Source organism: Mustelus asterias, chromosome 12 (genome assembly GCF_964213995.1).
Source record: "Mustelus asterias chromosome 12, sMusAst1.hap1.1, whole genome shotgun sequence".
NCBI classification, from domain to species: domain Eukaryota; kingdom Metazoa; phylum Chordata; class Chondrichthyes; order Carcharhiniformes; family Triakidae; genus Mustelus; species Mustelus asterias.
The window spans coordinates 64,067,340-64,068,077 of NC_135812.1; the positions used below are offsets into that span (position 1 = coordinate 64,067,340).

The following is a 738-nucleotide window of genomic DNA, read 5'->3' on the forward strand; positions in this document are numbered from 1 at the left end:
GGATTCTATGATTCCATAGTTCAGGCAGCAAGTACGGGGAGGGGATCAGCATTAATGTTCAACCTTTCATCAGAACCGGAAAAAAGTAAGGTGGAATGAACTTGTGTGGGAGGAGATAAAAGCAAATTACTGCGGGAGTCTGAAACAAAAACTGAAAATGCGGGAACATCTCAGCGGTTCTGACAACATCTGTGGAGAGAGAATTCTCGGCCTTTTCTTGGCCTTTTGGCTGAGATCAAGTGTAGTATCGACATGCTGTGCTTGGTTGAAGTCATTAGGTTACATTTTAGCTTCATTTGAAGCAATTTTTAAAAGTGGCATCTTGGCCTTTTGGCTAAGATGCAAATGAGATCAAGCCTTGGAGGAGGAGCTATGCCTACTCCAATCAGCTTGGATCATGTAGATCAAGCCCAAGACAGGAGGTGAGAGCCCTGTCTTGTCAGCTTGGATCGGGAATGTCTCAACTTGTTGAGACTCTGAATTGGACTTGATTTGATTGAATTGGAATAAAAACAAAAAACAAATCTGTGGAGAGAGAATAGAGCCAGCGTTTCGAGTCTGCAAGGGTCATCCAGACTCGAAACATTGGCTCTATTCTCTCTCCACAGATGCTGTCAGACCTGCTGAGATTTTCCAGTGTTTTCTGTAGAGTGGGAGAAGCTAACAAGGAGCATAAGTGCTGGTATTGACTGGTTGGGCTGTTTCTGTGCTGTTCAGTCTCCACGACACTTAGCCCTT

At 44.3% G+C, this 738-nt stretch overlaps 1 non-coding gene across 1 annotated transcript; it reads left to right on the forward strand.

Moving 5' to 3' along the window:
* Positions 1 to 209: 209 nt before the first annotated feature.
* Positions 210 to 408, forward strand: LOC144502086 (U2 spliceosomal RNA). The gene has a single exon (XR_013499250.1). It is a non-coding gene; the product is annotated as a U2 spliceosomal RNA (small nuclear RNA).
* Positions 409 to 738: the final 330 nt, after the last annotated feature.